General features: G+C 38.0%; 1 long non-coding RNA gene across 1 annotated transcript; it reads right to left on the minus strand.

The window, feature by feature from the left end:
- Positions 1-4,949: 4,949 nt before the first annotated feature.
- Positions 4,950-12,864, minus strand: LOC108539267 (uncharacterized). Its single transcript, XR_001888315.1, has 4 exons — positions 12,451-12,864; positions 7,229-7,604; positions 5,229-5,338; positions 4,950-5,121 (listed from the first exon to the last, which is right to left on the minus strand). It is a non-coding gene; the product is annotated as an uncharacterized LOC108539267 (long non-coding RNA).
- Between the last annotated feature and the right edge of the window lie 2,217 nt (positions 12,865-15,081).

A 15,081-nucleotide genomic window follows, 5' to 3' on the forward strand; every position in this document is an offset into this window, starting at 1 on the left:
ACAGCCGCATCTCTCAGTTAGAGCCCTAGGTAATTACCTGTGCCTACTCCTGGAGAATAATTGGCTAAGTGGTGAGGGAGGGAGGCAGACGTGCACCAAAGGCGTTTTCAGTCCCATTTTAAATATAGCATTAGTCATCCTCATGTTATTCCTTGATTGTTCTTGGGGTGAAATTATTAGGCAATTGTTTCCCCCAAACAGCATTGTAATGATAAAGATGAAAATTATACAATTTGCCTTAATCATTATTTTTTTCCTCAAGGTTAATGCATTTGTCACATCCTGGTAAACACCCATATGAACCATTAGGACACTCCATAATGTAAGCAGAGATGTCTCCGTGGAACTAATAAAGGGAACAAATTAGAACAATTGTCACCATTATTCTCACATTTGTGAATAATAATAATTTGATCTTAGAAATTTTCTCATAGAACAAATGAAACTCTATTTCTGTGGTTCTCTGTGCATAGTCTTTGAGGTTTTTAGTACAATCTGGGAGTGTGTGGTTATGGGAATGACAGTTATGCTTCGATCAAACACTTACTTTGTTTTGCTACATTTAAACCAGAAGATCCTTGTAATGAAACATAATTGTTTTTCAAGAGAAAATAATTAAGACATTCTTAGATACTTGCTTAGTTTCTGAAGTTAGACATTATATACTATTGGGGAGGAGTTTAGTATGGGAAATGGGATGCCTTTCTCTCAGTAGGTAAGCTAACAAAACCCTTCATGAATTCTAGATTCTCTATACACTGCAGGGCTAATACCTACTTTGGAAAATCACTCATGTCTTTGCTTAAGGGGAAAAATGATGTAAAACTTCAAGATGAAGACCATGTCCTAATTCTCAATGACTAATTGTTTAGGTGGATATCTAGGTGGCGGTGAATCAAAAGAGAATTTACATAAGCAGCAAAATTCACTGATTTGTCTACTCCTCCGAATCATCAACTAAAGGATTAAACTGAAGGAGAGATTTAAGTTTGCATGAGGATATGAGGATTACCATAAGAACCATCATAAAATAGAGAAGCACAAAAACTAAAAATAATTGAAATTGAAAAAAATATTCTGTCTAATAAAAGATCACCCCAAATTTACAGTTTGCTGCGTTGAAATTGTAGCTGAAGTTGGCATATTTATGTCACATTTTAAGGGAATAATTATTATACCTTAAAGCTGTATTTGAAGCCATTGCATAAATACCCTGAAATACACCCCCATAATGGTGGCTATCTCAAGATAACAGATAAAATCACGGACATTGGGCCTGTTTCCACCCGACTTTCACACCCAAAACATCTCTCCTTCCTATTGGATCAAAGTCCTGCTACTAAATCTAAATATTTGGTGATGTGAAAGACACAACCTAAACATCAAACCCAGTCTGTACATACCCCTAGATTCCCTCAGCTCTGCCTGCCTGCTCTATGGAACACCCTGGGGTATGGACACCAGAATCTCATCTCCAAGCACTGCTGGCTTTCTTGGCTTCAGTCCGGCATTCTGGCAGTGTTATCCAGCCTTATGGAGTTGGAAAAGCCTCCTGAATGCAGACCTAACTCTGCGTTGTGGCTGTGACCTCCATTTCCTCAGCTTCCTAGAGGATCCCGGCAGCATGGCTCAGATGAGCAAAGGGCTTTCACTGACCCATGGAATGCACTGAGATACTGAAACTCAAAAAATCAAGCGGAACTACTCTTCCTTTCGTCTCGACAGAGAGTTATGAAGGACGGTGACCTGTGTGCCCGAAAGGAGACATTTCACATTGCAATGACTGCCTTCACTCCTTGTCTGACTCACTTCCCTTTTTCCCAAATGCCTAGGAATTGACCCCAAAATGCATTGGCATGTGTGACTGTCTTCAGGCTTTCTTTTCTAGAGACCCAAGGCTAATCAATCTGCTGCACCAAAAGGACATCACGACCCTGCGTTTCTGAGTAGAGTTTATCAATACTCCTCATCTACGGCACAGTCATAGAATTTTTCATCAAAATGTCAACCACCTATTGAGTGACTCTCACTCTAAAACTGTGGGAGCTGGGTGGACACCCTGCTAGTTCTGTCCTTGTGTTTGCCCCTGGATGGGGGTGGTCTTCCTCCTGGGCCCCTGCAGGCCTGCTGGTGGGGCTCTGTTGTCCCAGAAGAGTGCCCATGTGAAGAGTTTAACATTTTCATTCTTTAGTTTTCTAGAAGATAAGATAGTATTGATATTGTAGGAAAGCTGAAGCAAAAAAACAAAAAACAAAAAAAAAAACCAGGGGAAAATACAAATAATGAAGAAATAGGGGGAAACTCAAGGGAAGTTCTTGACCGGAGTCCAAACTCTAAGCACCTGGAAACACACATTATCATAACTCATTGTGATGCCTTCTCGTCCGATGACAGATCCTTGGCTTCTTTTCATTTCATCAGAAGCACCAACATTTGCTGTGGATCCATGACACGGAGCATTTGATAGATGGATATTTACTTCATGGAAACTAACTGATAACTAAGAGACTGCTTGCTGTCCTGTCAAATTTTGCTACTGTTTTGAAAATGTACTTTGTTTTTATACAGTTTGAAAAATTATTTCTGCAGGGGAGACATTGTTGACTGTTCACTGATATCAGGTTCTCTCCTACTTCAGGCACATGGGATGATTTTTCTTTTTTCACTTTGCAAGTTAGGAAAAAAAATAGGAATTGTGTTGGCCAATGAAATGCAAATGGAAGCAACATTAATTATTTCCCCATGGAAGCATTTGGTTGTTGAAATTCAACTCTCCCATGGCTTTTTTCATTTTGACCTAGGAAAAGCACATATTGATGAAAAGTTATCATAAGACTGAAGCAGTCTGGAACACTGTGACTCATACAGTGGAAAGTTATGAGGAAGAACTGCCTGGACTCACTGTGAGTGTTACATGAGTGAAAAGTACAATTGTGTTGGCATTTTCCATGTTTTGGGACTCACATGTCATGGCAGTGTAACCTATGCTGTCTATTCTGACTTGTACACGATAAATTACTTCTGTGTCTTGGTTAATCTTATTTTTACGTTTTTTAATAGGGAAATAAACATTGAGACTTACACTGATACCTTTTATTTTTTAATTTTTTTAACTTTGATTTTAAGTTTAGGGGCACATGTGCAGGTTTGCTATATAGGTAAACCTGTGTCACCAGGGTCTGTTGTACAGATTATCTCATCACTCAAGTACTAAGCCCAGTGCCCAATAGTTTTTTCTGCTCCTCTCCTTCCTCCCACCCTCAACCCTCAAGTAGCTCCCAGTGTCTATTCCCCCGTCTTTGTGTCCATGAGTTCTCATCCTTCAGCTCCCACTTATAAGTAAGAACATGCAGTATTTGGTTTTCTCTTCCTGCATTAGTTTGCTAAGAATAATGGCCTCCAGCTCCATCCATGTTCCTGCAAAGGACATGACCCCATTCATTTGCATGGCTGCATAGTATTCCATGGTATATATGGACCACATTTTCTCTATCCAGTCTACCATTGATGGGCATTTAGATTGATTCCATGTATTTTTTTATTGTAAATAATGCTGCAATGAACATTCGGGTGCAGGTGTCTTTTTGGTAGAATGATTTATATTCATTGGGCTGTATACCTGGTAATGAAGTTCTAAGTTGCATGATGGTTCTATTTTTAGCTCTTTGAGGAATTGCCACCCTGCTTCCACAATGGCTGAACAAATTTACACTCCCACCAACAATGTCTAAAGTTTCCCTTTTCTCTGCAACCTTGTCAGCATCTGTTATTTTTCAACTTTTTAGTAATAGCCTCTCTGACTGGTGTGAGATGGTATCACATTGTGGTTTTGAATTGCATTTGCCTAATAATCAGTGATACTGAGCAGTTTTTTTTATAGGGAAATAAACATTTTATAGGGAAATAAAAATTAAATATGTTTGTTGGTTGAATGTATGTCTTCTTCTCAAAAGTGTCCTGTTCATGTCCTTCACCCACTTTTTAATGGGATTGTTTTTTTTTCTTGTAAATTTAAGTTCCTTATAGATTCTGGATATTAGACCTTTGTCAGATGCACAGCTTAAATGTTTTCACTTATTCTGTAGGTTGTCTGTTCACTCTATTGATAGTTTCTTTTGCTGTGGAGAAGCTCTTTCATTTAATTAGATCCCATTTGTCAAATTTTGCTTTTGTTGCAATTGCTTTTGGCATTTTCATCATGAAATCTTTGAACTATTCTTATGTTCAGGATGGTATTGCCTATATTGTCTTCCAGGGTTTTTATAGTTTTGCGTTTTACTTTTAAGTCTTTAGTCCAGCTTGAGTTGATTTTTGTACATGGTACAAAAAGGTACCATGTACAAAAGGTAAGGAAGGGTTCCAGTTTCAGTCTTCTGCATATGGCTAGCCAGTTATTCCAGCACCATTTATTGAATTAGAATTCCTTTTCCCATAGCTTGTTTTTGTACTGATACTTTTTAATAGCCACTAAAACATGTTTAGTGAAGAATAAAATATAACCAATTTTATCACAAGAGTCAATAATTTTATTAATGCAGCTGTTTGACATTTTAAAGTATTTTAATACTTTTATTTTGGTTCATGTTTAAACAAACACGCCCACTTATTTTGTCAAAGCTTTGACCTTATCATATAAAGGTGCTTTATGAAAATACGATGATAAAAAGTAGATGTTGAAATGCATGATTGATCAAAGCAGAGAACACATTGGTAGATTTTGGACATTGGAAGGTTCAACTTTCTCTAAATATTTCTCATTCTCCTATGTGTTTTAAATAGTATTATTAATGAATAATTTACATACAATAAAATGACTCATTGTAGGTTTACAGTTCAAAGATTTTTAGTAAATGTATACAAAAGTGCAACTGTAGACTGAAATTAAGGCAATTGAGGCAAAAATAACTTGATAAAATTTATTGGAAGCCAAATGTGAAGACTGACCCTGGAAGACATAGTAACAAAGCTGGGTAGGTTCAGAATCTGCTACAACTTGGAAGGCTCTCATGGGGAAGTTTAGAAGAGAGGGGTACCCTTCACACTGGAGCTGTCCTTTTCACTGGAGGACACAATGCAGAGGGCGTGATCACTGGCTACAGATTTCAACACACAGGCTAAAACCTGCAAGACAATCAGAAAAACTTCATGATTCAGAAATGGAAGACTTCATGACTTAGCAACAAATCAGTGTCTTCTTCAATGTCAGCACAACAATTTGAAGAACTCACCAAGAGATTTGAGGCACTCATGATAAGATTTCTTTCTCAAGGCAGGGTGTCAGCCATGAGTCATAAGCACTCCCCCAGGCAGGTTAATCCGGAGCCCTGACACATGTGACCTGTGGGTGATCACAACCATAACAATCCCGTTTTAGAATACTTCCATCAACACCATAAAAACTTCTTCATGCCATGCCCTTTTTCAGTTAATCCCAATTCTATCCCAAGTCCCAGACATCCACCCGTGTGCTTTTTGCCTCCATTTGTCTTGTTTTCCACATCTATTCTATAAGAGGAACCATGCGACATGTAGCTTTTTTTTCTTTTACTTAGCACTGTGCCTTTGAGGTTCATCTCTGTTGTGGTGTAGGGTAGTAGCCCCTCTTTCTTACTGCTGGGTAATATTCCCTTCTATGGATGCAACACCAAGTATCTGCCAATTCCTCACTTACTTGGGGTGGTTCCAGTTATTGTCCTTTTCTGGATAGAGCACAAAGCATTTGAGTTATGGTCTTTTTGTGCAAATGTATTTTCATTTTTTCAAATACATACATAAGAGTAATATTGCTGGGTCATATAGAAAACACATGTTTAACTGCTTAGAATTTTCCAAAATACTTTACAAAGTGGCTTTATCTGAGTACCCTCCCATGAACTATGTAAGAGATTCCCAGCTTTTCAGCACTCTTGCCATACTGTCAGACTTTTGCATTAAAGCCATTCTAGTCACTGCTAGTGGCGTATCACTGTAACTTTAATTTACATTTCTTTAATGACTAATGACATTGAGCATCTTCTCATGTATTTAAAATAACCATGAAGATAACTTCTTTGGTTTAATATATTCAAATATCTTGCCCCTTTTTATTGGGTTGTTTGTCTTTTCATTTGTTACCAAATTGTAATAATATTTTATATATTCTGAATTCAGGTCCTATATTATCTGATTTTCAATTATTTCTTCTCATCTGCAGCCAGTGTATGTGAGTGAGTGTGTGTGTGTGTGTGTGTGTGTGTGTTACCTTTTTTTATTTACTGGTGAGGTATTTGGAAAAGAATAGTTTTAAATTTAAATTTTAAGTGAAGTTCAGTTTCTCAAGCATTTTCTTTTATGGATCATGCTTTAGTGTCATAGATAAAAAAAATCTTTACTGAAACCAAGTTTACAAACATTTGCTCCTTTGTTTTCTTGTAAAAACTGCATAGTTTATGTTGGGTTTCATTTATCTGTGATCCACTTGGCTAAAATTTCATGAATTGTGGAAAGGAATGATTTATTTGTCTAGAATACTAACCTTTCCCCATTAAGCTGTCTTGAGCCTTTTCCTGAAAATCAATTACCAGGATTTTTACCTCGACTCTCTGTTCTGTTCCATTGATTGTAATTTCTGCCATTACCATGAGTATCACATCATCCTGCTTATTTTAGGTTTTAGAAAGTTTAAAAATCAAGTAGTACACGTTTCTAAAATGTGTTATTTTTTTTTTTTTTTCAAAATAGTTTTGGCTATTCTGTCTTTTGATTTTCATGTACACTTAAAATCAGCATGTCAAGCTCTATAAAAATACTTGCTGGAGTTTTGATAAGTATTTCATTGACACTATACAGTCAGTTGGGAGGAATTGTGATCTTAACAATATGGAATCTTCCAATACATGAACATAGTGTGTGTGTCCACATTTATTTAGACCTTTAATTTCTCTCACTAAAGTTTTGTAGTTTTCGGTGTTCATATCTTGTGTTTCTCCTGGAATAGTTATTTCTAAATATTTTTTTCCTTAAAATGCTATTTTGAAGGACATTGTTTTATTCTAAGTTGGTTTTCAGACTGTTCATTGTGAGATGTACAATTACAATTGATTTTTGCACACCAATCTTACTTGCCTTATCTTGCTAAACTCATACACAAGATCGTATAGATATATCTTTTCTAGATTATGTGTGATTTGTTGAATACAGAATCATGTCATCTGTGGATAAAGAGATTTTACTTCTCCTTTCACAATACCTAAGTTTGAATTTCTTTTTCATGCCTTGTCACATTGTCTGGAACTTCTGGTACAATGTTGAATAGCAGTGGTGAGAGTGGACATCTTTGCCTGGTATTCAGTCTGGGTGGAAAAGCATCTAGCTTGTCAATATGAATTTTCTGCATAGTAGAAGGTAGATCCTTGCGAGCTGCTGTGTTTCCTCTCTGAGTCTGGTTGTATGACAGAGTCTTACGTTTTTGCTTACTCTATTCTTCCACTTTGGTGGGATTTTCCCCTCTACACAGACTACAGAAATGATGGCAGGTCAGCGGCCTTACAGGAAAAGCTGGGCAGGCACTCGGAATTATACTTGCTCATTTCTGTCTTCATCGCATTAAAATCCCTGTTTGATTGCTGATTCAGTAAACAAGTCCAAGAAAGAGTGTTATTACTAGACATCTGCATTAGGCTTTATGTTCTATCGTAGGTTACCTACCTTACAAAAGATAATCATACAACCAACAAAAAAGAATAAAAGCACCCCAAAGTCTTCCCTTAGTAACAACAAAAAACATTAAACAGAGGCGAGGCCTCTAAGCATGAATAGAATTATATTGCCTTTCTAATCTACACTAGTATATTAATCTAACATATTTTGTATAGTGCATGGGAAGCGAATGTTTTTAAAATATTTCCTAATACAACGTATCTGTTTTAAATATTTATTCTGCAAAAGGGCCCCTTCTGTCTTCATTCAAAGCTAAGACTCTTTGAAGGTACTGTCTTATTGGAGTCTTATTAATATATATAGACTCTATCAAGTTGCATCTTAGATGTGGCCTTACAGTGTTCAGAATATGTGAGCTCACACCCTGTAGCCTCCACAGCTGGAAACACAGTGTTGCAGGTAGCTGCTTCCTTTTTGTGGATCTAAGATCAACCCCCATGGCCCCAGCTCTCTTTCCTTGCTTTCTTCCCTATTCTTAATACTTCAAATTAGCCATCTGGGTCCCTCCCCAGAACCTACAGGGCTCTGCTGTGTTGCCGAGACCCAAGTGTGTTGCCTTAAAAGTTTTGTTCCTTTTCTTCACTGATTTCATGAGCAATTTAAATGTGACTTTTTACTCTGTGCATGTCTTATTTATAAGTCATGTGCATGCATTTAAGCTAAAGTATATTGTGATTTTGAATATATTCTAGATGCATAGTAAATTTGCATCACTATTCACTGAAGTTTTATGGTTATATAAAGAATATCAAAATTGCATGTGGGCCTATCACACTTTCATTGAAATGATCTAAGAAAATATCCCAGAACAGTAGATTGAAAGTAAGAAAAAAATTCAGTATCATATCCACCACCTTGGAATACTTATAAAAAATGAATGTTTAATCTTCAGGTATGAAAGAAATTGGGAGATGAGCTGTGGAATAATGAAAACAACTGTGTCACATGTTGTTGGAACTTGGAAGGCATTTTGATTAATGCAACACTATTTAAAAGAAAAAAGCTATCCAGCAAATACAGAGAAACCAACAAGAAACACTTCTATTTTCATATGCTGCAATGGAGACAGACTTACTCATGTGGAAACCCAAGTTAGATAAAACAAGCTGTTTCTCCAGAGAGGTGGGCAGAAAGAGTTGCTTTCAAATTCTTGGGTAGGAATTATTTATTCTTTGTGACCAGACCTGAGCATGTTGCCTTGAATAAATTTGGTACTGAGCAAAATACCTTCTTCTGTGTTGTTGTAGATAAATAATTAAAGTAAAGGTGAAGTTATGCTTAGTTTTTTGTTTTTTTTTTTTCTTTCCTGGTAAAGATATTTCAGCTTCTTATAAAGTCTCAGGATGTACTACGTTTCCAATATGTTCTTGTACTGAATCCCAGGAACTAAGGCAGGTCAGAGATAACAAAATTCTCCCTTGAGGGTGTATTACGAGCAAGAGGCCTATAATACATGGCTTCCTCTTTGCAATAGTCTTAGGATATACTCCTGTATGTAAAGATACATCCTGATGTATGCTGAGATATAGAAAAATATAGAAAGTGTGAATGAAGAATTACAAGAATAAAAGATAAAGCAGAGATGACCACCTACATTGTTTGTAGCTCTTTTTATGTATGTTCTGAACATGTTGCTCATTGCATTCATTTTAAATACCCTACCAAATAAGTATAGGTCTTAATCTCTCGAGCTGGGACTCCTGGGATTGTCCTAGTAGTAGAAGTTCCTAAGAGAGTCCCACAGAACTTGATGGGAGGTTGAAATACAAATCTGGAAAACAGCCTAAACAAAGTGTAAATGTGTAAGATTTAGCAAGAGAGGATAAACAAAGGAGGCTAAAGTGGGGCCAACACAGCAGGGTATAAAAATTGAGTCAGTGCTGGACACTGGATTTTTTTCACAGGGCTCCCTCACATCTCAGCCATTGCTTTCCCCTGCGTCTTCCAGAGAAAAAGTACTAAATTTTAAAAGTAAATTAATTAATTAAAGGAAGTAAAATTCCAGGAAGATTTTTCAGATTGCCAAAAGTGGTCCAATCTTACATGTTAGAAAAAAATCTGTTCAAGTTATCTCTTGAGGATGGTGTGGGCAGGGGGAGATTATGATTTAGTGGGGATAAAAGTGCTATTAAATGACAGAGACTGAGGTTTAGTTGGATGGGACTCTGGCCCTTAACAGCTGAGGGCAGTGTCACCTCATGCCATTGAGTCAGAGCATTCATCTTTAAAGGCCATTACAACACAAATCTAGGAGGTCAGTTATAAGGACTAAGTAAAGGAACACACATCAAATATGTATCACCAGTGGATACCCGCACAGTAACAGATTTCCCCCCAGCCTCTGCCCTTTATTCTTTTCAGTTTGGAGATCACAAAACCAATAAAACACATGTACGAAAATGGGCATTTAAGGCTGGGCGTGGTGGCTTGTGCCTGTCATCCCATCGCTTTGGGAGGCCAAGTTGTATGGATCTCTTGAGTCCAGGAGTTTGAGAATCAGCATTGAAGGCGTGATTTTAAACAGATTTGTCCAGCTTCTGAAAGTAAGTTACAGCTAATGACAGGCATTTTTTCAGAGAAAATGCTCCAATAAATAGGAAAGGAATTCATTATGTATGACTGGAGACCCTCAAGCATTTTGTGAAATGGGAGCTTCCTATGACTGGGAAAATTACAGCAGAGACCATGTGTGGTGGGAAAGCTTGACTTTGAGTGGCAGGTTGAACAAAGCATGGGCTAGGTTTCATTTCACCGTTGACCCTAGCAGGGGTGTCCAATCTTCTGGCTTCCCTGGGTCACACTGGAAGAAGAAGAATTTTCTGGGCCACACATAAAATACACTAACACACCGACAGCTGACGAGCTAAAAAAAAATGGTACAAGCATAAATCTCATAATGTTTTAAGAAAGTTTAGGAATTTGTGTTGGGCAGTACTCAAAGCCACCCTGGGCTACATACAGCCTGTGGGCCAGGGGTTGGACAGGCTTGCCCTGTGGTCTTTTTGTTTCTTTTATACAGATAAATACATTAATACAAACAGGTGTAAACATATGCATATGTGCAGATACAGGTAAAATTATAGGCACAGACATATGCAACTTGTCAAAAGTGTGTGTGTGTGTGTGTGTCTGTGTATGTGTCTATATGTGTGCCGTGTGTGTGTGTGTGTGTGTGTGTGTTTGTGTTTGGGGGAGACAGGTATAGAAAGAGCCAGGACACGAAAGAAGACTTGGCAGCTAGGTGTGGTGGCTCGTGCCTGTAAGCCCAGAGATTTGGGAGGCTGAGATGGGAGGATTGCCTGAAGTCAGGAGTTCAAGACCACCCTGGGCAACAAAGTGAGACCCTATCCCTACAAAAAAATACAAAAATTAGTTGATCATAGTAACTCATGCCTGAAGTCCCAGCTGCTCAGGAAGCTGAAGCAGAAGTATTGTTTGAGCTCAGGAGTTCAGGACTGCACTGAGAAAGAAAAAAAGAAAAAGAAAGAAGACAAGAAAGGAAGAAAGAAAGAAGAAAGAAAGAAGGAATGAAAGAAAGAAAGAAAGAAAGAAAGAAAGAAGGAAGGAAGGAAGGAAGGAAGGAAGGAAGGAAGGAAGGAAGGAAGGAAGGAAAGGAAGGAAGGAAGAAGAAAGAAAGAGAAAGAAAGAAAGAAAGAAAGAAAGAAAGAAAGAAAGAAAGAAAGAAAGAAAGAAAGAAAGAAAAAGAAAGAAAGAAAGAAACATGTAAATGTGTCTAATTATGGCTCTGCTCATGATTTTACTTGAATGACTCATTTGACACCATCTGGTTTTTCTTTCAGATCGATAGTACATCTCATCTGTCCTGCTAGCATCACGGAGAAGAGAGCAGTGTGTACTCACAAAACATTTTCACATCTATTAACTCTTTTAATAGTAACAACTATAATAATCAGGATATGATAAACGTGAAAATTGTTGTTATAAACTTTTGATATGTGTTAAAATATTAATTACTGTATCTAGAAAGACTATTTTGTTTCAACATTTGGTTCACACTTAATGGGCTTATTATATTTCTAAAATAGAAACGGCAGGTAAAATCAACAAATTATGATGTTTTATAACTGGTGAAGATTTTCCACCTGTTTTAAATATATTAATTGTCTTCCAGCTGCATGTCAGTCCTAGAGTTACCAAGTAAAAACCTGAAGATCCAATTACAAGTGTGTGTGTGTCTGTGTGTGTGTCTGTATGTCTGTGTGTGTGTGTCTGTATGTCTGTATGTCTGTATCTGTGTGTCTGTATGTGTGTGTGTCTGTGTGTCTGTGTTCTGTGTGTGTATCTGCATGTGTGTGTTTAATTTATTCATGTTAGCTTTCACACATTTTCAACCCATACAAAATCATCTATTGTTATTCAGAACACAACTGCCTTTTGTTTGGCAAGATTGCCTCTCTAAATGTCAAACCTATTAATTTCATATTATATTTTCTGTCCTCTAATGTAGCACATTGTATGTGTGAATTAGTATTATTTCATGTCTTTTCATGAGACAATTTCTTCTCCTGCAAATATGGATATAGCATAACTGTGTAAACAAAATTCCTTGCCTGAGAAAACCATATTATAATATTCAAAGTTCTATATAAACTATATCTTTGTCTACCTTCATTTTAGCATATATCTCTTATTCATATACTTCAATATTATCAAATATTTCTACACCATTAATACAAAGGCATTCTTCTTCCTGAAAAGTGGTTCTAAATTCTGCCTGTGCCTTGGGGTCACCTGGGAGTCTTTAAAAATTCACTTTGATGTGGGCTCCACCATAGACAGAATCAAGTGGAATCTCTGGAACATGAGATGTGGGCTTGTGATCAGCTATCAGTATTGCCATGAGATCCACAGGTGAACTCAAATGTCCAGCAAGGACTGGAAATAGCGATTCCAGAGTGATGCTACACATCCAATTTATCACAATGTCCTCCATGGAGCCAGCACCCAGCCAAGGCTGGCGGGTGAAGATGAATGAGTGAAATCACAGGCGTCTATTGCTCTCTGGGCCCCATCTTTAAGTGTTTGCTGTTGTTCAGTATCCCTGAAGCTGCATGGTGTATCAGCACAAAGATCACTTAATCTATGGCACACAACTGAAGACTGAAGCTTCTGTACAGTTTGTATTTCTGTTTACGACAAGGCTTCTGCAGCCTCCCCCTCCAGTCCGTGAAGTTGCCTGGTTTCCATGGAATTGCTTCCATATTCCATAACAGCCCATTGTGGGGTGGGCTGGGGTGTCCGGGGTGAGGGCTGCGGGAACTCCTGTTACTGCTGCTGGTGACGGCTCCACGGGACTCCATCCCGGGCTTTCCTTGTGAGCCCTTCGGGGGCTCTTGAGAAATTCTTTATTGTGTTTGTCGTAGCTTCCTTCTAAAATCATCTTATCAACTCAAATGCCTCTAATTTTAGAATTAAACATCTGTGTTTCAATCGATTACTTTCTTCCTTTCTCCACTCGAAACATTTAGCTTCTTAAGTCTGTGGTTTTTAACCAGGATGCATGTAAGAACCACCACAGCAACTGCTCCAAACGCGTGCGCCAGGCCCTAAAGGGCTTCTCTTTAAAGTTTCATGAAGGCAGCACAAATATAAATTAACATTTCTAAAAGACCCTTTTGTAGGTCCGATTTGCATCCTGTCTAATATATTTTGCTACAAATATACTTTAAGAGTAAAAACATAAAAGCATGTATGTTTGAATACTGACAGAAAATAATTTTCACATACTTCACTATGATAGATGACACAAATCCCAATTTTACTACACCAACATATTGAAGATGACTTTAAAATTCTTTTCCAAAGCAGATAGCATAATTTACACACCTATGGATACAGACGTGCTGTACTGCTATCAAGTAGGCACAGGTGACTTAGATAGGAAGTGATTTTTCAATGAGCTCCAATAAAAACCCACCTCACACGGCTGAAAAATACGTGAGTGTATGTGTGTATAGTCTATATTTATCTATGATACTATACACTGTTTATCTTATGTGTTTTACACGTTATATAATATAATCATGTTATTATGTATTTATATGTTATAGTTTTGTTCATCATAAGTTATGGACTTCAAAACCAAACGCATCTACTCATGAAATCCAAAATGATACTGATACTTTATTTCAGAATTTATAGCAATTAAAAGTCAGTCATAATACTAAATAGATTTGAATACATGTTAAAGAGCACAGATAGATAACATATTTAAATGGATTTCAATCCAACCAGAATATGTTGGCGCGTTTTCAATACAATAGACGGAAGCAAATGCCACAGCACCATAATGCTGCTCTCCACGTGGTAAGTGGACATTCTTAAGAGAAAATAAGTGGTCTATATTCATTACATGAACGAAAATAGCAAGCAGAATGGGGAAAAGATAGATTCTGAAGAATCTGGTATTACAGTAAATGTTATAGCACTTGTGAAGCAAAAAACTCCAAAGTTTTATGAATGTATTATAAAAGCTGCAGTATAATCTTAAATTTCACAACCTGGATTTCAAAAAAAAATCATCTTCCATCCCCAAAACCTAAGTACGTAACCGAGTGGTGGAGGGTGGCCCTGCTCTCCATCACGGGCTTTTGCTGCGTGAGGAGGTGCTGCTCAGTCTGAGATTCCAGAGGGGAACCCGGGAAACCAGCCAGGAAGCTGCCGGCTTCTAACTCAGCGCTGCAGGCAGGGCAGGCTGCCGGGGGACGTCAGCTCCAGGCCACTCGGCATTTCACGATGCCCAGGGTTCCTGGTGAAGGCACATCTGTTATGCCCAAGGTTCCTGGTGAAGGCGCATCTGTTGCCCTCAGGGCCCCGTGTCTGCCAGGAGCCGCGGGGTTGGTGCCTTTGTCATGAACCTCCAGCCTCTCGATGCAGCTCTGGGCACCCCTGGCTGCCCTTTCTTCCCGAGCTGCTTCTCTAGGCCAGGCCAGGCCACGCCACAGGAGCTCCCAGGGGTTTGCTGTACACAGGAGCTACCCTGAAAGAAAATCTGAAGCAATCCTACAGTGTTTGACTTTACTGAACGGGCACAAAACCAAAACACAGCGACAGGAACGTGACGTGGGTCCTTGGACTCTGGATTTGCATGGAGCTGGATTTGAATATCAGTCCTGCTACCCATTATCTTCAAGTTTCAGGTTCTTCCTAGTAAAACAGTGAAAGGATGACACCTAGAATTCAGGTAGGAATTTTACTAGATTTCCCGTCTTTTTTTTTAATAGGAAGAACCTGACACTTCCTTGTGTGTGTGTATATATATATATGCACAATATATATATGTATATATATACACATATATATACACAATATATATGTATATATATATACACAAATATATATGTATACTTTTGTATATATATG

The sequence above is a fragment of the Rhinopithecus bieti genome, unplaced genomic scaffold (genome assembly GCF_001698545.2).
Source record: "Rhinopithecus bieti isolate Rb0 unplaced genomic scaffold, ASM169854v2 scaffold_15838, whole genome shotgun sequence".
Classification (NCBI taxonomy): Eukaryota; Metazoa; Chordata; class Mammalia; order Primates; family Cercopithecidae; genus Rhinopithecus; species Rhinopithecus bieti.